The following is a 22,124-nucleotide window of genomic DNA, read 5'->3' as shown; positions in this document are numbered from 1 at the left end:
CAGTTTCTTATGATACTTTATTTTGTTCTAGGCTGACTTCCTATACTTTACCCACGCCCTTTCCAGTGATCCATCTCTCTGCCTGTTTCATCAGTCAGAGAGTCGTATCATTTGGAAGGTCTAAACTTGACTTCACAACTATCAAATCGTGTGAACAGGGATCCGGAAGACCCTACCATCTGTATCCTTTTGAGTACCGTATCCTTTTCAGTCAATACTTTGGTGCTTTATGACAATACATTTGTATTAGCATTTCATATATATTGCCATATAGCATTACAAAAGTAATTGAAGTTAGCTTACACAATTCTTGGAGCTATGCAGTGCATAAAGTATATCAACCTTAACAATTGAATAGTACCCTATGGTATAAAGTTGTATTCATAATTTATATTTCTTATATTGCATTATAATTAAGTAACTAAGAGGGTAGATTTTATTGTTTACAATGTTCACATTTAAGGAATTGTGGCATTCACTGGTAAATGTCAATTTTATAATAAATATTTTACTATTCTGGCTCAGTTGAAGCGTGTAAAGAAGCGGTTGGGGTTGACATTTTTATATTTGCTGCAATACAATTGTGATACATGATTTATTTAAAAGTATGAAATTTGAAAATTACAAGTTTTACATTATTTATAAAGCTAGTGGCCACGTTTACCAAAAATGTATATAAGTTTCTAAAGAGTGGGGGCGTCAATACATGGCCGCAAGATAAGACGTTCATTCTAAAGGCTCCTGCCGATCCGACTGCGATCCGACTGAATATAGACGTATGAAGCCTGCAATAAAAAACCGAAACAAGGCTACCGCATTATGAATAACACGGCACGCAAAGGTGAACAAGCCCAATACAAAACGCATCTACAAGGACGACTTTAAAGTAGGAGCAGTCTGCAAGATTCCGAAGACAAAGGAACCAGAACGCCCGAGAATAAAACAGGAATCATACAGGAGCGTGAGCGAGAATAAACGGTGCCCGTTCCTCAAGAAAGCAGCCGCGGCGTACAAGATGGAAGTCGGAGGAAGCAACAGTAACAAAGTTGCAAGTATTTGATATGAGCGTGGCGGACAGAATGAGTGAAGTATTGCAGGAGCCTGGGGAATACATTGTGTCACCCGGACAATTACAAACAGACGAGAGGAGAACAAGCGTTGGACAGCCTGCAGAGCAGACGAACGACGGAGCGTTTTCACGCCGATACGGAACAGTAAAGGAGCAAAAAGCATGAGAGTGACTGGAGGACACTGGCGAGGGCACACAACTCCTGTGGGACACTGAGCACTTGCAGCGGATGTTACATGCCGTGAGTGGAAGGAACAAGGCTAATAAGCAGAGAAAGAGGACTGATAAGCGCACATCTAATAGGGGCTCCTAGCTGCTTGGGAGCCACAACAACAATAGGGGTGCCCAGCTGATGGAAAAACCCACTAGCAGCATACACTAAGATGGCAAATATTTCACCGGAACGGCTGCCATAAGTGCAACAGGGCTGCAGTAGAACACGGAGGGCCTGAACTGCAGGTGAAGGTGTCGGGACACAGAAGCAGAGTAAATGACCACAGTGGCAGCAATAGGAAGAAGGAGTAAGCCCAGACCGGTTGGAAGCCACAGTAAGGTATCTGTAAGAAACTGATAACATCGGCCACATGTACCAACAGGGGAGGGCAGCAACGAAACGGCTGAAGCTAACCAGTCCAAACTGATAGGTCTGCGGCGAGCTCCTCCCTGACAGGGCAACGACTGGCGCATACACTTAACAAGAGCCACCAAACACCAGATTTATAAGACTCTGAGCATCTCCCCCCTGCCCCTGTGGGAAGAAAACCAATTAGCATAACAAGGGGGTGGGGGCTACAGACGCACAAAAGGATCATGGCCAGTAGTCTGGAGGGCCAAGCAAGCGCATAAAAGCCAAAGGACATGGAGGATTGTTTTCGGACTACAGCAGACGGCTAAGGCAGACCACACAACCCAACCAGAACAGGAGTGTGGAGTGTTGATGGATTAAGGGAGGAACTGCAGCACACCTCTGGCCATGAGGAAAAGGGTGAAAACCAGGAGAGGCGGCACAGGACACATGCAAGAAGAAAAGGGCACGCATCACAGGCCCAAAGCGGCACAACTAAGGAACAGAAACACAGAGAATTGGAAAACGGCCTAGGCACAAAGGAGGTTACACGATAAGAGAGACACACAATAACTATGAACGAAGGGCCACAATGAGGTGAAGGAAACAAGGAGAGACCGCAAGATAACGTGAGACACAAAAAGGTGCACAGCAAACAGGCCCCAAGCTACAACACTAACAGGGGCCTGCGTAACGATTTGAAGATAGACCCAAGCACTGTGGGTGTGCCACTGGGAAAGAGACACTCGATAAGGAACTGCATAAAATGCCAAATGATAACGCCCCCCCCCCCAACAGGCACGGTGCTAGCAACCAGCATTGCCAAAGATGCCAGGAAGCAAAAAAGAGCACCAGGGAAAAGGCAATAGCGATGACGTCCAAGGCAAACAATAACAAAGCGAAACAGACATCCCTAGACACTTTCACCAAACCCGCACAACCAATGGAGGGAACAAAGTCGCAGCCACAAGAACCAAATGAAGGAGACACGGAAGGACGCATGGACATTGGTCGTTATAGATGAACTTAAAGGCGCTCTGGAGTTCAAAATAGATGCAATGCAGATAGACATGAATCTATTGAGGCAAGATGTTACAGCATTGTCGGAGCGCACCGGGGCGCTAGAAAAAGAGGTGCATGCCAATACCAGCTGCTGAAAAGATAACTCCTCAATGTCTCTGTCTTTGAAGCAGCAAGTACAGAACCTAGAAAACAGCGCCGAAGAAGCAGATGGCCGAGCCAGGTGCCACAATGTGCAGATTATTGAACTACCAGAAGGTGAGGATGGCCAGAACCCGACCAGAACCCGACCAATTACATAGAGGACATGTTTCTGCAAGAGATATGAGCGGGAATGCTGATGAGAGGAGACCACAACCCGGAGCCCCTCCCAGGCCCATAATCGCTAAGATACTGAACTATGAAGACAGAGAGAAAATACTGGAACCTTTTCGGAAAGGCAGCACCATCGGCAGGGCGTCGGCATCCATCGCAGCAAACCCGGACTACACCTTTTTAGTACAAAAGCAAAGGATGAACTACGGGTTGGGGAAAAGAAGACTGTGGGTGGCCAAACTCAAGTTTCTGCTACTGTATCTGGCAAAAATGAAAGTGCTGTACAAAGATCGTGATATGTTTTTTGAAACCCCAGAAGATGTCAACAATTGGTTGGATTCGCAGAATATGCCATCAGAGCAGCAACACCGGAACAATGAGGAAAGTGATAAGTGACACGCCAAAGGGGGGCTAATGTATAACTCGCGGGAGGGGGTGATGACAAAAGCGGTGGCGATAGAGACACTTGGACTATTAGATGATTATGTTTTGAGTCCTATGACTATTAACGAAATGTGAGAGTACCGCGCGATGCGTAAGAAAGGGCAGCACAGGAATCGCTCTTACCCCCAGTAGGTTAGTTAGTTGAGATACTGATAGTACAGTCTCCACCCGCTGCGCTCAAAGTACTGGCAATGAGCCCGAGAAAGGAGAGAGAAATGGGCATGCCTAAGATCCAGTTTTGGAGTTGGGCAATTGTTGGGGTTTGTTCAGGGGGGGAGTTGGGGATGTTATAATGGGACAGGCCTACAGACACGCACCAAACAATGAGAGGAGGAAGGAGGGTGTTGGGATGGGAGGGTTGGAAACTGTACATGATGGGTGAAATGAGGATTGCAACCCTGAACGTTGGGGGGCTAAATAACTACATTAAACATAACAGGGTTATGATGTATTTGAAATGACAAAAAATAGACATAGCCCTGCAGCAAGAAATGCACCTGACCAAGGTGAAGCAGGATGTGATAATAAAGAAATGGAAAGGGATAACCCTAGGAGCAACCTATTCAGCGTATGCTAGAGGGGTCATAACATGGATAGCGCCACATGTCCCATTCAAACTACTGCAGTCTACCATAGATAAAGACGGAAGGATGGTATTGATACAGGGGTTGGTGGAAAATAGAGAAATCTGTATTATTATTGTGTATTCCCTGAATCAAGATACTACTACCTACTTCAGAACTCTCTATACCAAGATTGGATCCTATATTGATGGAGCGGTAGTGTGGGGGGGAGACGTTAATTGTACTGTAGACCCACTGATGGACAGGTCAGACAAGAAGTTAACACATACGACCCCAGCAGCAAAAGCCCTATGCACCCTGTTACAAGCTTGTAAGTTAGTAGACGTATGGAGGATGACCCACCCACAAAGTAGAGAGTAATCACATTATTCTGCCCCACAGAACCTGTACACAAGGCTAGATTATATATTTAGCGGAACACACTTAATACATGAAGCAACACAAACAGAATAGAAAGCCATGGTCCTATCGGATCATGCCCAGCTGGTGGTAACATGGCAGATCCGGCCTCCCCAAGCCAGAATCCCCACAGACTTAGGGCCGAGTCATTAAAAGATACAGGGTTCCGGGTGGTCCTGAGGGTGGAAATAAGAGAGTACTTTAAACACAACACGGGTAGCGTAGACTCAGCTGGGACATTATGGGAAGCATTTAAGGTGGTAATGAGAGGAGCAGCAATGGCTAAATCTAAGGGGTTGCAAGGCACCATAACACATGAATTGCAAAACGCAGAACAGCAGTTAGAAACAATCATTCAGGAGGGCACAAGATCCCCAGAGGCGGCTGCGACCATAACCCGATTACAAGAATGCAAGGACCACTGAGAGAGGCTAAGCAACCTAAGCTATAGGAAATATGTTGAGAGGCAGCATGCAGAAGGCGACAAACCAGGCAGATTACTGGCCTGTTTATACAAAAGTGAGACCTCCAGGCAGACTATGCGGGAGATTCAAGGGAGTGATGGGCAGACACGGGACACCTAGGAAGGAGTGAACAAATGCTTTTTGGAATACTACAAGCAACTGTATGCACATACAATTAAGGATGAAGAGATAGACATAAGGGAAGCATTAACAGAGATCACACTCGCCAGACTTGAGGAAGCAGAAAGAGAAAGTCTAGAACTCCCGATAACGTAGGAGGAGCTAGAGTATGTAATTAAGCTGCAGCCCACCAGCAAAGCCCCAGGCGCAGATGGACTCCCAAGTGAATTTGATAAAGCTTTTAAAACGGAAATACTCCCCCCACTGATAGCAATGCTTAATGAGGTGCTTAGTACAGGTACACTGCCCGAGGCTATCAGGGCCACAGGCCCTAGAACGCAAAAAACACACCATCTAGTGATGGGGGCAATGGGTCACTTGAGCAAGAAGAGAAATGAGTGGGCACCACTTGACAATAGATCAGCGAGTATCAATTTTCAAAAATTGTAAACCAAATGGTCGATTAGTTCAAAAATTTCTTATTCTATTTTTCAAAAAGGAGCTGGCTATTTGGATTCGGAGACACCCAAATCCAAAATACATGTGCAGCAGAAGAAGACCAAGTGAGATACGAGGTCACACAGCTGCACTCACAGGAACCCAATCCGGGTTAATAAGTAGACAAAAATAATTTCAAGTTCAATTAGTTAGTAAAAAATATATGTTGTTGATTGAAGAATGACAAAGTTCTGGTTCAGTTGTGTTTCAACATCATTTTATCAAAGAAAGGAATCTCTTATGCGAGAAGTCACTAATACACTCTTAGTGAGGAAGAAATTGCCACATCAAGTTTTTCAATCAGACCAAAAAATTGCCAATGCATTTCGGAATAACATTTCCTTCATCAGGGCAGGTCTAAAAATAATGTATACCAAATCATCAAATAAAGTTAACCATCATCATGTGACAAAACACATTAACACATGTCAGTGTCATATATATATGAGAATGTAAAGAACATACCATTTGGTTGAAGTAACAGTAGTGGATGGTAAAGATGGGGAAGCAAATTTGAGAAAAAGAAAACAGAAAATGATGACTCTATACAATATGAGTGACAGTGAGGTAAAGAAAGAAAAGAAAATGTTTTACCTGAAATAGTAAAATGCGTGTGCTGTGTGTGGCGTTGTCACCTATTTAGAATTCAAAACTGCCTGATGTAAAATCAGCGCAGAAGAACATCCTTCAGCAGTATGGCTGTAATCAGAAAGCATATGTGTTGGTCAGCGGGTGAAATCCGTGTATCGGAAACAAAATGTAAGCGTTAAGACAAGCTTACCGTGCTGGACACGGGGAACTGTGCTGCTCCCGTTGCCTGCTCGTGAAACACTGCGGCTGTAGCATCGAGGCGTTGCTAGGGCAACGCTTCCTTTAAAAGACACGTGACCGCAAGACAGCCCAAATTGGCGCGCGGTCGAAAATGGGAGGCTGCATTCAAACCTATGGGTTTGTTTAGGACAAATATTAATATTTGTCTGGCCTCATGGCTATTAGTCAAGAATTGTGGAGTGTTGAAAAATGGAAAACCAAAATTGAAATGATAGAAATAAAAGAAATACTATGCTAAAGTCATAAATACAATAAGTATAAATGTCAGCCTGGCCGTGCCAAGGGCTGATGACCCCTGGTAAGTGATGTGCAGTAAAACATTAGTGACATGTAGAGGGCAACTCTTGAGTTCACACATAAACATATATATACCGTGTTATAGGTGGGGACGTCCAAGGGGGACCCCTTTTGGTCCAAAGGGTACCAAACATGATACAGTGACATTTGTCGTACATAGAAGAAAACCTAACCACATGGTTATATATTGTAACGCTTTCAGTATACATATCTAGACCCCTGCTACGGTTGGTGTCGACAAAGGCGGCACCTTGGGTCCCAGACAATTTGTCCAGGTAACTTATAGGTCCACATTCATAGGGTACGAAGAACATATCAATCAAGACAGATAAAATTACGGATCATAAGAAGCAGTGGTAATTGATTTCTTCATTAATTCCATTTGGGGCCAGACTACCAAGTTTGTCAATCCAAAACGTCTCTCTGCGGTTCAACCGCCGGTTCAAGTCCTCGTGTGGATTGATCCTCGAGATTACTTCCAAAATCACTAATCTTATTTGAGTCAGATTGTGTCCATTTTCAATCCAATGTCGTGCTACAGCTGAGTTCATGTTTGCATTCCGGATGCAAGACCGGTGTTCGTTCCATCTCGTTTTAGCCATTCTTGTGGATTGGCCCACATAGAACAGGAAACCGGTGCTTCATTGCTTCATCTGCAGACTCATCTCCTGACATCCACTGATCTTGATCCCAACGCCGTAGCACTGCACTCCGCATCCATAAACTTGGACCCTGTGAAGAAGAAGAAAGACAAGGTTAGAACATCGTGTGGATTGATCCTCGTGATTACTTCCAAAATCACGAATCTTATTTGAGTCAGATTGTGTCCATTTTCAATCCAATGTCGTGCTACAGCTGAGTTCATGTTTGCATTCCGGATGCAAGACCGGTGTTCGTTCCATCTCGTTTTAGCCATTCTTGTGGATTGGCCCACATAGAACTTTCCACTTGGGCATTTAATGCCGTAAATAATGTTTGTGCTGTCACAGGTTCCGTAGGTTTTTAGGATAATCTTTCTTCCTGTTCTTGGGGGGTTGATAACATTCACCTTGATTATTGAGTTACAGTTACTACAATGAAGACAAAGGAATGTACCAGTTCTCTGAGTTATGGGTTCTTTGAGAGGCGGTCTGGTGTGTACCAGTTCGTCCCTGAGATTCTTGCTGCGCTGGTATGCAAACACCGGTAATTCACTAAACAAATTCTGTACCCTGGTGTCATTTTTCAAGATCTCCCAGTGTCTGCTGATGGTTTTCTTAATCTTATTGCTATGGATTGAGAATTTGGAAACATACACAGGTGACTTAAGTTCTCTTTTGGTTTTAGGATTTTGGATTGATACTAGAGTTTCGCATGCCATCACGCACACCCTGGCAGACGCCAAGTCGAGTTCCTTCTGTTTATAACCACGTGCCAAAAACTTTTCTTTCATCACAAGCTGTTGAGCTGTGCAGTCCTCTGGGTCACCTTCAATTTTCTTTACCCGTAACAGTTGGCTATATGGAAGATTTCTGAGCAAACTAGGCTGATGAAAACTCAAACGATGTAGAAGATTATTGCGGTCAGTTGATTTGCGGAACAGAGAGGTGCTGTAGCCGGTGGTTTGCTTTTTGATGAGGACGTCCAGAAAAGTAATAGTGTCATGTGAGATTTCCCTTGTGAACTGAATACGTTGATCGATGTTATTAAGGTATTCAAAAAAAGAGTCAAAATCGGCCCTCGTGCCTCTCCACATGCCAAAAATGTCAACTATGTAACGTGTCCATAAGTGGATGTCCTTATTCCAAATCTGTTTGTTGAGTACATTGTCCGTTTCAAATTTAAACATAAAGCAGTTAGCATATGTGGGTGCCATAGTGGCCCCCATAGATGTTCCTGAAGTCTGTAGATAGAACTGGTTACCGTATTGAAAGTAAGAATTTCCTGAAATGAACTGTAACAGTGCCAGTATAAACTCCTTCTGTGCACGGATTTCTGATGCTTGTAATAATAGCCATTCAACTGATTCGATGCCCAAGTCATGTGGTATAGATGTGTAAAGGCTTCTGACATCAATGGTGAACATCAGGTCATCCTGTTGAAAAGTGGTGGAGCGAAGTTTTTGAAGGAAATGGGTGGTATCACGAGTGTATGTGGAGGTTTTTTGTATGAGAGGCTGTAAGAAGAAATCTATGTAAATACCCAATGGTTGGTTGATGCTTTCCATACCTGCAACTATAGGTCTCCCTGGTGGTTTAATGGTGTCATTGTGAATCTTGGGTAATGTATAAAAGTTCGGGATCCTAGGGTGATTATTGAGCAAAAACTTGTGTGTGTGTTCATTGATCCATTCTAGCTCAAGAGCTTTATCCAGCAGAGTCTTCAGATTCAGTCTTATTGCAGTGGTTGGATCATGGTCCAAGGTAGTATATATTGTTCCATCTTGAAGTTGTCTGATACATTCTATTTCATAATCCACTGTATTTTGGATAACTAATGCGCCCCCTTTGTCAGCTGGGCGAATAGTCACACACTTGTCACTGTAAAGATCCTTAATCAGTCTCATTTCGTGAGGTTTCAAATTCCTATGCGGAGGGGTTTTATAGCTGATCCTCTCTAGGTCGCGGGTCACTAGTTTCTGAAAGATGTCAATAGATGGAACTATGATAGGTGGAACAATCCCGCTTTTCGCTCTGAATTCCTGGAAGTCTGGACCTTCAGTTGGGTTATCTTGGACTTCAAGTTCTTCAAAGAAGAATTTAAGTTTCAGTTTTCTGATGAATTTGTATAATTCAATCTTTATGTCGAACAGGGTGGTCCCATAAGTGGGTACAAAACTCAGACCTTTTTGTAAAGTGTCCTCCTCTGGCTTGCTCAAAGTTCGGCTAGATATGTTAATGACTAAGTTTTCTTTTGCTGTAGTCTTGTTTGCGGTTTGTTCCTTGGGTTTCCTCCTCCCCCTGCGGGTTCTTTTGGGCGGGCGCCTAAAAAAGCCGACGAGGAGGGTGTTAGTGCCACAGGACCAGTTGTTTGGTTTGCATTGTCTATTGTTTGTTCTATAGGTGTTTCTGAATCTCTCTGGGCATCTGAGTCAGAGCTGCTAGTGTTATCTGATGTATATTTGAAAAGCTTTTTCGGTGCTACTGGACCATATCTCTCCATCCATGTATAAACTTCGTCATTGATATAATCGCAGGTATCACGCTTGAATTTCTTAACCTTCTTTTGTTCAAGCTCAGTTTTGTACTCTATCAGTTTAGTGTTGATGTCTGACAGAATTATATCGTATTCCTCCTTGCCTAGTGAGCCCACCAGCTCCTTTTCTATATCTTGAATCTCTGTTTTCAGCGTTATCAAGTTTTTAGAGAGTTCTTGAATAGTTAACAAGATGAGATCTAAAGAACATTTGTTCAGGATCGCCTCCCACTTACGAACAAACTCCTTACTTTCCTTACACAGGGTCGGCCGAAGTTGTATATGTAGGTCTCTCGGTATCCGTTGGTTCTTGAAGTAGCGCCCCAAGGTTATTGCATGTCATTTCCTGTTGATTTCTTTACGTATAAGATATTCTAACTGCCTGATCCGTCTGGCTGGATCTTTGAGCGTCGTTCCTTGAATGCCAATTGATGTGTCGCTAATACGTTCTAGAATGGCTGTTGCTTCCTCAGTTGAAAACCCTAGGGTTTCTGCACATTTATTTGATAATCCTTCGATATCCTCAAACGACATAATAGTTTGTATGATGCTATATTGTTGAGATGCTTCCAAAAAATGTGTGCCTTCACTGCAGTGTGTCTCACCAAAAATGGGGGAGAAAAAGAGCAAGAAGAGAAATGAGTGGGCACCACTTGACAATAGATCAGCGAGTATCAATTTTCAAAAATTGTAAACCAAATGGTCGATTAGTTCAAATATTTCTTATTCTATTTTTCAAAAAGGAGCTGGCTGTGATGAATTCGGAGACACCCAAATCCAAAATACATGTGCAGCAGAAGAAGACCAAGTGAGATACGAGGTCACACAGCCGCTCTCATAGGAACCCAATCCGGGTTAATAAGTAGACAAAAATAATTTCAAGTTCAATTAGTTAGTAAAAAATATATGTTGTTGATTGAAGAATGACAACGTTCTGGTTCAGTTGTGTTTCAACATCATTTTATCAAAGAAAGGAATCTCTTATGCGAGAAGTCACTAATACACTCTTAGTGAGGAAGAAATTGCCACATCAAGTTTTTCAATCAGACCAAAAAATTGCCAATGCATTTCGGAATAACATTTCCTTCATCAGGGCAGGTCTAAAAATAATGTATACCAAATCATCAAATAAAGTTAACCATCATCATGTGACAAAACACATTAACACATGTCAGTGTCATATATACATGAGAATGTAAAGAACATACCATTTCGTTGAAGTAACAGTAGTGGATGGTAAAGATGAGGAAGCAAATTTGAGAAAAAGGAAACAGAAAATGATGAGACTCTATACAATATGAGTTAAGGACAGTGAGGTAAAGAAAGAAAAGAAAATGTTTTACATGAAATAGTAAAATGCGTGTGCTGTGTGTGGCGTTGTCACCTATTTAGAATTCAAAACTGCCTGATGTAAAATCAGCGCAGAAGAACATCCTTCAGCAGTATGGCTGTAATCAGAAAGCATATGTGTTGGTCAGCGGGTGAAATCCGTGTATCGGAAACAAAATGTAAGCGTCAAGACAAGCTTACCGTGCTGGACACGGGGAACTGTGCTGCTCCCGTTGCCTGTTCGTGAAACACTGCGGCTGTAGCATCGAGGCGTCGCTAGGGCAACGCTTCCTTTAAAAGACACGTGACCGCAAGACAGCCCAAATTGGCGCGCGGTCGAAAATGGGAGGCTGCATTCAAACCTATGGGTTTGTTTAGGACAAATATTAATATTTGTCTGGCCTCATGGCTATTAGTCAAGAATTGTGGAGTGTTGAAAAATGGAAAACCAAAATTGAAATGATAGAAATAAAAGAAATACTATGCTAAAGTCATAAATACAATAAGTATAAATGTCAGCCTGGCCGTGCCAAGGGCTGATGAGCCCTGGTAAGTGATGTGCAGTAAAACATTAGTGACATGTAGAGGGCAACTCTTGAGTTCACACATAAACATATATATATACCGTGTTATAGGTGGGGCCGTCCAACGGGGGACCCCTTTTGGTCCAAAGGGTACCAAACATGATACAGTGACATTTGTCGTACATAGAAGAAAACCTAACCACATGGTTATATATTGTAACGCTTTCAATATACATATCTAGACCCCTGCTACGGTTGGTGTTGTCAAAGGTGGCACCTTGGGTCCCAGACAATTTGGCCAGGAAATGCAGCAGGGTAATTTATAGTTTCACATTCATAGGGTACGAAGAACATATCAATCAAGGCAGATAAAATTACGGATCATAAGAAGCAGTGGTAATTGATTTCTTCATTAATTCCATTTGGGGCCAGACTACCAAGTTTGTCAATCCAAAACGTCTCTCTGCGGTTCAACCGCCGGTTCAAGTCCTCGTGTGGATTGATCCTCGCGATTACTTCCAAAATCACTAATCTTATTTGAGTCAGATTGTGTCCATTTTCAATCCAATGTTGTGCTACAGCTGAGTTCATGTTTGCATTCCGGATGCAAGACCGGTGTTCGTTCCATCTCGTTTTAGCCATTCTTGTGGATTGGCCCACATAGAACAGGAAACCGGTGCTTCATTGCTTCATCTGCAGACTCATCTCCTGACATCCAGTGATCTTGATCCCAACGCCGTAGCACCGCACTCCGCATCCATAAACTCGGACCCTGTGAAGAAGAAAGACAAGGTTAGAACATCCGTCCTAGGGCCGTGCTGCATTTGAACCCCGCGTGCCCCCTCATTAACAACTTACAATCTACTGCAGCTTCCTTCCTCATTCTGTCCGGCTGCCGCCTCGAGCTCCGCAGCTTCTGCCGGGCTGGCAACATCACCTGCAAGGGAAGAAAGCAAAAGAGCAAACATCAAAAGTGGAACGGACAGCAATGCACGACAAAGAACTTTACAATACAACAAAAACAGATGAGGAAAGACAAAGGCAAACAGGAACACTTACCTGAAGTATGAAGTATAGTGGCTTAGTCGCAGCAGGACTGGACTACCACGTGCAAGGGACCATTGAAGGAACTCGGTCCAGATCATACAAGCGCCCCTGCTAGAAGCAGCAGGATGGAGTGCTCACGAAAACTAATCAACAGGTGAGCTTTCCAGGGACAGCGCATCCCACGGGTACCATGGTTTGGGAGAAGGGGTCTCGAAGGGGATCAGGCGCACAAGCTGGCACACTCACGCCCCTTATTCTCCACGCAGGAGCAGTCCCAAGCAGCATTACCTATTACCACCAGTCACCACATAAGCGCAGAGGGTGATGTGGGACCCGAGCGACCTCACCCCCGGGAGGGCTGCAGCCCTGCCCCAACGCCTCTGCAGAGACCAGGTGAGCATAACAGAGACTCTACAGGAGGCAATTATAATTCCACTCCTTAAGTCCAATAAACCAGGCACAGAATGTGGGTTTTACAGACGTCTTTCACTACTCAATCAAGATAGCAAGATCCTGACGGTGGTGATGGCTAACAGGTTAAGACCAATCATAAGCAAACTCATACACCCAGACCAAACGGGCTATGTTCCACATAGAAATATAGCCGACAATTTGTGTAGGCTACATCACGTCACAGATCACAACAAGGGGGTATCGCAAGAGGCAGCAATTATTTCACTTGACGCGGTGAAAGTGCTTGACTCTGTTAAATGGCCCTGGCTGCTGGTGGCACTGGAGGAGTACGGGGTGGAGCCCATATACTTGAGATGGGTGCAATTATTGTGGTGCTCCAATATTTCAAAACAATGGCAGCTAAGTAAAGGTACCAGACAAGGATGCCTGATGCTTTTTATCGTAGCGTTGGAACTCCTAGCGGCATATCTGAGGCAGCAATATGGTGACGTTGGTATCAGCACCAAAGGAGGACAACACTTTATATCACTGTATGCAGATGATATGTTGTTGTACTTGCAATACCCCGAGGAGAGCCTACAATATATCCTGGAAGTAATGGCCCGATACGTGAGGTTATCGGGCATAACAGTTAATCCACAAAAATCGAGAATATACACACTGGGGAGGTATGTAGGAATGCCCAAACACAAACTGCCGATATTACCGGTTAAATGGGAAACTGAGACATTCAGATATCTGGTTATAAATGTATATCACAATCCTGAAGTGGAACACAGAAAAGGCGTTGTCCAAAATAGAAAAAAGTATGGCGTTTTGGGCCAAACTACCATTTTCCATGATGGGGAGAGCACCATTACTAAAGATGGTGGTGCTGCCCAGGTTATTACATTATTTTGCAAACATCCCACATGTAATACCCAAATGATTGTTCTCGAAACTACAGAGCATAAGTAGGGGCTTCATCTGGCATAATTCAAGTAATAGGATAGTATTGTGGAAGCTACAAAATTCATCTGAGCAGGGAGGCATCAGATTGCCGAACTTCGAAGTAAACTATCTGGCTAGCCAGCTCCAATATGTAGCGAGGTGGCAGTCGGAAGAACAAACACTTGAGCATGAGCTGTTAAGTGCCAAGAGCGTCCCTTATTTCTTGAACAAAAGAATGTGGCTACCGAGACAAAGAAGAAGTGGAGAGTGCAGAGTGTTGGGTTTGAGAGGGGAAATTTGGTGTAGAGCCTGACAATTGATAAATAATCCGACCCCGTGCTCCCTGCAGATATGGCTGATGGTGCTAGAAGGCGTAGACAAACAGGCTGTACATTAGAATAAAGTGGGAACCGGTGGGAATAGCGACAATGGGGGATGTATGGTCAAATGGGAAACTGAGGGAGTTTGAGAGATTAGTAGAGGACATAGGACTGCATCAGGGACAGCATATCACATATTCTAAGTTTGTGAGGAATATAAAGAGCAAATGGTCTGAAACAGAGCTGGCCCTTCAACCAGATGCCGCGATTGAAACATTTTATGACGTGTCCAAAGGAGGACATGAGGTTTCCCGTATATATGAGTTGCTGATGTTAATGATAAAGGACATTTGTATCACGCATTATCACCACCGGAGTGGTCCCCTGATGTCTAAGATAGAGAAAGAGATTGTCCAAACAAGATTAAACTGGGAGGAGAATGTGGGTGAACCAATGGAAGATGGGCTGTAGAACAGGGTGCAAGGGTACCATAAAAAGGTATTTAGGAATATGCGATTGCAACAGATTCAGTTATATGTAACCCACAAAGTATACATGACCCCTAAGAAAATAGCAAAGTTCGGCCAGGCAAGTACACAGACATGTTCGAAATGTGGCAAAGTGGATGCAGGGGTGGTACATATGTTTTGGGTATGGCCAGAAATAGGTGGTTTTTGGGAGGAGGTGGCCCAAATCATGGCAGAAGCGGAGATTATCCTAGACATGAGCACCCCCTGGGCATGCCATTTGTGGGGGTTTCCGAGGCTGCGTAGAGCAAAGCATGTAAGCAAACTCAAAGATCTAGCGTATATATTGCCAAAACACAGAATAGCAGTGAGCTGGAAAGCACATAGTAAACCGTCAACGCATGTGTGGTGGCAAGAGCTAAAGAAATGGGTGAATGCAGAAACAATGGTATGGCAAGAGACGAAGGGTGTAGAAGGTGAAGCAGAGGTTGATGCGCTGGTCGCCTGGAGACAATTGGTAGCTGCAATATCCACATCAGACCAGGATAGTAAGGGGAACAATAGTCCCGAAAGAGAGAAGTAATGGTAGACAGTGATAAGTGGGGAGCGCAGCGGAATGGCGCAATGTGAGGTAGGCCGGGGGCAGGGGGAGTTGCGGTTTGGGAAAGGAGAAAACAAAACATGAGGCTGTACGTGTAAGTTTCTTTGTACACTGGTTTATTGCACTGTACGGTCATATTTTGGAAAATGAATAAAAATGATATAAAAAAAGTTTGTAAAGAGTACTTACTTTGCATCCACACTGGTCACTGCTTCAATTGAAGTATTTAATATAATAATGTTAATAGGTGTGGTTAGAAAAGTTCTGTGTGTGGTGTGAAGCACAAACAACATGTGCGTTTGCTAAACAATAGGTTCTGTGGAGCGTTTCTGTATGGTGATTGGTTTGTGTACATTATGCATGGGCAGTTGGTAATTATTTGCACGTGCGTTTCTGAATGGAAAATGTTTTTGGGTGAAAAGAAGTTGGCGTTGAGAAACATTAGGTAAGTGTATGAGCAAAAGTGATGTGTATGTATTATGTGTACTTATTCATATTGTAATGTATATTAAGTTGTGAAAGTTTTTTAAGTCAGTAATGTATACAACTGCAATCTAAGTGTCCCTAGCATTATGCATGTGTGCATAACTGTAATGTTGCAGCGTCATTCCAGTAACATGAGTATAAGTATAGGCACAGCATATATGTGCACACAGTTTTATATGAAATTATGTATATTGTATGATAGGCATGCATGTATGTTTTGGACATAATGCAAATTATTCTAGTTCATGTTTCGCATGATTGTCTATTTTAAAGCATGTATTTTTCACTACGCATGCGATTTAATATGTATTCTTTATGTAGTTTACGTTTCGCATGCATCACTAATCTTTAAGTAAGCATGTGTTTGAATATGTTTTTTCCATGTGCGTGTGGCAATTGAACGCACTTTATTTTTGTTAATGTAAGGAAAAAGTGTTAATCATTGGAGATTCCTCAGTGTATTGGCTGGAACATTATGTGAGGTGAATACTAACTATTTCACCATTTGGTAACATGAAGGTGGAATGGCTTGGCTATCTGTGAATCTGCATTTTTATGGTTAGCATAAGCTAATCCATTCATTAATTAATGTAAACTCTGTTTAGCAGTATGGTTTGTTCTGAGCTATCATGGATCAATATTTGCTGAGAGCCATGCAGAAAGATGTAATGTAATTATGCTTGTTATTTTGTATAGCACAAATTCTAGTTTCTAAGCGCTAAAATGTGTTCCTGTGCCAATGATCAATGCTGAACGCAGCTGAACACAGTGTAGAGATATTATTTAGAAGAGTATGTCTTTTGGCAGACTATCAGCTATTCTCAAGCAGAGAATACAGCCTTGATTGCAGGAGGAAGAGATATCATGGCAAATGTTTTAGTTTTTGGCAGAATTAGGATGTTTTGCACATAAGACAAGAATGTTCGCAAAACATGCCTTGCTTTCTCAGAATATTTCAGAACATATTCATTAAGTTCCAGCACAGTACATTCTATGATGAAATGTATGCATGTAACCAGAAGCAATTTTTTTCTCTGAAATGCTTCGACTCTTGTAATGTACGTCGCTGTCACTATGTATAAACAGTGAATTTTTCTATTCAGTGGTAGTGCGTGCACGTGTGAGTGCTGGGTGCTAGGGGGCTTTGCTTGTTGGTGAGCAGCTGACTTCCCCTGCCATGCATAATATACTGTGTTTTCGCGTTTACTATCTATCTCTGAGTCTCTTGTGGTCTTATTTTGTTTCCATAGTATATCTTTTGTGACTTACAAATGGCGCACGAGATGGAACGCTTCCAAGGATGATCAAGGACAGCATTTGGACCAGAGAACCAGGGATCCTTACCAAGTAGAACGAAGTTCCTTTCAGCAGCTGCTACTCCTGATCCACGTGTCGGCCAAGCAATCATTCAGGCGAGGGTTTTGAACGGTTGCAGCCGTGATGCTGTTTTGCATCTTTTGAAGATCACTGAGCACGGAAATCGAGTTTGATGGGAGATAGCATTGCCTCTCTTTGATATTAGGTGAGTTTGCTCCAAGTTGTTTGTTTGTAAAAATATATGCATATATTTTGCCAGGCTAGAATAGTTTTTTAAAAAATGCCTGATGTTAGAAAAATTCAAACGTGTCGTGCAGAATTTTGTATGATAAGAAAAATCCCACTAGGTTAGAAAAGGAAGAATAATGACCACCTACCTCAATGAACTAAGAGCAATACAGGGGAGATTGAGAAGTATGTTGGACAATTGGGGTCTGGTCCCAAAGTCAGTACACCAGTCAGTTCAAAAGAATAAGAAGATAGAGGTTGCCCAGGATCAGAAGTTACCTGGGGCACCCTCATTTGTGATAGATACTGGTTCACAAAAATGCTCCATTGATAGCTCATTGGTTCCAGATATTGCCCTGTCAGGGCAACAGAAAGTTTCTGTAGGGTTTGCATATATACCCGAAATATGCCAGGTATCTCAGCAAGTACCCATTACTGTTGGCCCCTTATCAGATACATGCCACAAGATGTAACTTCTAGAACACAGCAGAGTTGCTACCGCTCCCTGAGCAACATTATGGGAATGAGAACGACCATGATTGTGTGTACACCAGTGAACAAGAGGGCAAAGAAAGAATAGGTTTGTTTGGCACACCTTTGTCACTTCCTGAACCAGCACACAGTAAATTGGAATGGCCCGACACCCAGCTACTAGCATTGCTGTCTCTGCCACAGACTAGAACAGGTCTCACCTTGTATACAATTGTGAAGGGCAGTGTTTATGTAGTATAATGCAGGAAATTAATGGCTTTTCCTTGTTTGAAAACAGTTCAACCATATATGCCATACCCGATACTGTACTTTTTTTGGTTTCTTGAGATACATCTGATGCAGGAAGACTGGCCTACTGATCGGGAGAAAGACTGTCCTACAACTGAACACCCAAGCCAAGCAATCGTAGCACTGTTGAATGCGTAATGCCTCAGAGTGCCGAGCATTATAACAGCTCCGCCTGAGAAGTACACAGTCATGAAGCTGCTGGCTCAAATCCCAAAGTGCAAGACGCTGACAGAAAATGCCTGCAATTGAGAGATGTATTTCCCTGATGTTATTCGAAATTGACATGTTTATCATACGTACATTATACAAGCTGTTTGCATGGATGGCAAGAAGAAAGAAATTGGGACTTAGTATGTATTTTGGGATTTACATATCGAAGTAGCAAATGGCTACAAATAAATGACAAACTTGTGTATTGTGAAAGTGGTAGAAAAATGGATTGTTATTGTAAAACACGCTGCAGTGAATTACTTGGGCTACCAAAGTGGAGCTGAAATATGTTTTGACCTTCAAAGTGACTTGGTAGGCCTAGCGGGATTATTTCCAGAAACATAAATCCTCTGTTCAAGTTTGGCAGCCTGTAAAATTTGGATGCACAGCCCTGTGAATCATTGTAATATCAATTGTGCACACATAAATGTAAATGAATGTGTATAAACATTTTCAGTTCAACATGGCCTACATTTTATTCTTCACTGGATCATTAAAAGTCACATTGACAGGATTTTCAGGGTGGATTGAGATCATTTAAGTAATGAGGGGAATAGTTAATGTTCAGGCAGGCCTATGTTATGCATCTATATACGACGCATGCGCAATGAAGACCGACTTTTTACCCAAAAATACACACCAACCATATGCACAGCAACCATGCCAACCATACGCACAGCAATAATTGCCACACACAACAAACCCACCCACCCCAGTGGTTACACATTGAAACATACACTAAAACAAGCAAATATATATTTCAAGCAACAATATCCATAAAACATGCGCAATGACAAAGTACAAACTACACGCCAACAACACACAACTTGCACACACACTTCCACTTTGTTCACATTACAAACATACATTAAAACAAGGAAATACATAATTCAAACAGCAAGGACCACAAACAACATACACACTTAACCCCCAACTACATACACATTACTAGCATGCACTCAAGCAAGGAAATACATAATAGCAAGAAAATGCATAACCATTTATCAACAACAAAAAATATGTATGCTGTATGCAAAAGTAAAGCAGTCATTACTGCAAAACATAACATGGGTGCAGTTAATTTGTGCAGATTTAGCGCAACAAATATCTTGAAATTTAGCAGTCAAGCTGGTTATGACTTCCCACATCCCCTGAATTTCAAAGGGTTTTGTTGCGTTAAATCTGCACAACTTAACTGCACATTAACTAAGGTTTTTTTCAGTGAATTCCATAGGGTTTTGTATGCCATCTTTTTTTAAATTTAAATAGACTGTGCCCACTGTACATTTTCCCCCAATATACTTTTTTCGGGCCAACTAGGCCGTGCCAAATGTATCTTTTAAAACACTACCTTTCTTTCCCGCTCACTAGCCATTGCCTTCGCTCATTACCTTTGGCCGTGGCCCCTTTATATGTTGCCCCAACAGTTTTCGTCCAGTCCCACTAGCCTTGACCTTAGGCCATGGCAAGTTCCCACAGCCTTTGGCAATGGCCACTCTATATATTGCTAAAATAGGCTTCCTAAATGGGCCCTCTAGCCATAGCCTTTGGCCATGGCCCGTGGTCCCGGCTACACCACTCGGTTTCTTTTGGGCACACTAGCCATAGTCTTCAGCCACACCCATTACTCCCACCTCACTGTAGCTGTAAAATTCCACTTTCTTTTTGTCTTAATCACATTTTTTTAAACTATTTAAAAAAAAAAAAAACTTTTCCCACATTCCAAACGCAGTTAGTAGAACCCCATAATGTACTTCAAATAAGCCTGGATATTCATAAAATAACCCTAGTTATTCATGTGAGATAATTTAATTCCTGAACATGTTTTCTACTATAACCAAATATAATATCTTATGCGAAAATAACCCTTGTTATGAGAAAACATTTGAGCTCTGATCTTGGTCCCCAGCACCCACAAACCAACAATTTCATATGGTATCCTCTTTCCCCCTCCCCACTCGAGTCTGGTGCCATTTCATTCTTTTTTCTCCTCCATTTTTTCCACTTTTCGTTTTAGGCTAATCCCCAGTTATTTTGGAAATAACCCTAGCCATCTCTTGTATCGGGAAATAAACATGGCAGCTTTTTTATTTCTGAAAAAGCCTCACTGCTGTAAAGCACCATGGAAGATACAGCTATAAACTTGGGAAAAGGGGGAAAAGGGAGCACCCCCTTTTCTGGCAAATATTTTAACTACTGGGAGGAAATGACCCAGATCCCTCCTGGAAATCGAGTCAACGCTTCATGCACAAGTTGTTTCATACCTGGTCCAATTACGTCCAGGGGTTTGTGCTGTGCACTGTGTTTTTTTAATAACTTTAATTTTTTCCAAAATACCCAGTCGGGTGGCAGGGGGAGGGATTTGTGGATGTTGACTGGGGGGGTGGTGTAGGGGGAGGTGTTGGGGATAGACAGAAGGGCCTGTGTCAAACCTTTTATTTGCAAAATATCAGCCAAATCCTTCATGCAAGTCAAACGTTATTAGCAATTCAATTATTAGGTTTCCTGTGGAACTTGATACTCAACTATAGTGCAGCAGTTGCTATATATATATATATATATACATATATATATATATATACACACAAATCAACACACAGCATAGTAACCAAGCACATTTAAGGTGCACTTCTACCATATCCTCTTCCATGCTGACAGTATGCAAACCCAGTGCCCACACTGCATGCCTTTTCACACCACCATCGCCAAAGACACATCACAAACTTTACCATGTTGTAACAGTGTCCTCACCTGCAAAACCAAACATGCATGCATGGCACCTCACTGCTCCTGCTCTATGGTGTCAGGGCACCACCCTGTAACTGCTGCAGAATCCAGTGTCCTAAAGTCCAAGTCTCCTGAGTGCATGGCCTATGGTCTACGGCATTCGGCCATGCACCCAATAGTCTAGGCCATCAACACTCTCACTGCTACATAATGGCACCATCCATTTCACCATGTCACCTACTAAGACAATCCACATACACAGCACTGCCACCAGCACTCCTACGCAACCCAACACGGCCGCGGCCCCTTTTATTTATATATATATATATATATATATATATATATATATATATATATATATATATAAATAAAAGGGGCCGCAGTAGCGGCGGTGTACTTATGGAGTTATGGTTAAGTTGCTAAACTCATAGGAAGAGCACTTTGTCGGCGGCTTATAACTTTGCTCCCCCTGGACGAAACCCCACCAAACTTTGCAAAAAAAAGTATATGGTCGGCTCTGCCCCGGTTGGGGGAGATTTCGTGGCGGGGCAAAGTTATAGGGGGGTCCCAAAAGTTATTTATTTCCATAGACTGAATGGGGAAAAACTTTGCGCATGGCTACAGCCCGAACGACTGGACAGATTTTCACCAAATTAGCGGCAGGAGCGGGGGTGTGGGTCAGAAAGCATGCTTTTGTGTCTTTGGTGGGAATCCAACCAGTACTTTTGTTGGAAACAACTAAAATGTACGTCTATAAAAATGTGTGATATCTGGGTCCGCTCCGCAGACCCATTTCTCTGTTTGCTTCACGGACCGAAGAGTCATTGGCCTGCGATACGGCGTACTGTCGGAGAACTTTGGACGCTGCCGGTGGTTGGCTGGAGGGAGGGAAGCGTGATGTGTGTCAACAATGTTTGCGAAACGCTGCCATGGTGTCTCGGAGGACAATGCGCCGGCGGAAGGG

The sequence above is a fragment of the Ambystoma mexicanum genome, chromosome 1p (assembly GCF_040938575.1).
Source record: "Ambystoma mexicanum isolate Mex_15411 chromosome 1p, UKY_AmexF1_1, whole genome shotgun sequence".
Lineage (NCBI taxonomy): Eukaryota > Metazoa > Chordata > Amphibia > Caudata > Ambystomatidae > Ambystoma > Ambystoma mexicanum.
This window is presented reverse-complemented; position numbering follows the sequence as displayed.